Source organism: Euprymna scolopes, chromosome 14, assembly GCF_053919585.1.
Source record: "Euprymna scolopes isolate OS-2025 chromosome 14, ASM5391958v1, whole genome shotgun sequence".
Classification (NCBI taxonomy): Eukaryota; Metazoa; Mollusca; class Cephalopoda; order Sepiida; family Sepiolidae; genus Euprymna; species Euprymna scolopes.
Genome location: NC_136495.1, coordinates 109306553 through 109307118, shown reverse-complemented (window position 1 = coordinate 109307118; position 566 = coordinate 109306553).

Genomic DNA, 566 nt, shown 5'->3' with positions numbered 1-566 from the left:
CTTTTACTCACCCTCTTCCTCCAATCTGAACAGGAACTCCACTTCTTTCTGTTTTTTTTTTTTACAAAAGAATCACTACTTATCAAGACCTGGGGGCCACGCGTGGATACGGATTAATAAATGTACGGTAATCAATCGGACAATATTGTAGTAATCGTTAATAGTGGAAATTTGATAAATTGGATTACTTTTTTTTTTTTTTTTTTTTTTTTTTTTTACACAGTGATCACCACTTATCAAGGCCCGAAAGCCACTCAGGGATAAGGGTTATTGCAAGTACATTAAGTTAGTGAGGAGATTTGATGAAGTGTTTACTTAAGGGGGCGGTTCATTAGGAATTTGTTAACATTGGACTTGAAGACATCCAAGTTATAGTCCAGAGGGAAGCAGGCAGACGGAACAGAGTTCCACAGGCGTGCAGTTCTAAGAAAGAAGCTTTGTTCATGGAATCCGCGTTTTGATTTAGGCACAGATATAGAGTGGGGGAAATTTTTCACAGTGGATTCAGCTAGACGGGTGTTTTTCGTGAAAGATTGGCGAGGGGGGACCAGAGATTGGAGTTCAGA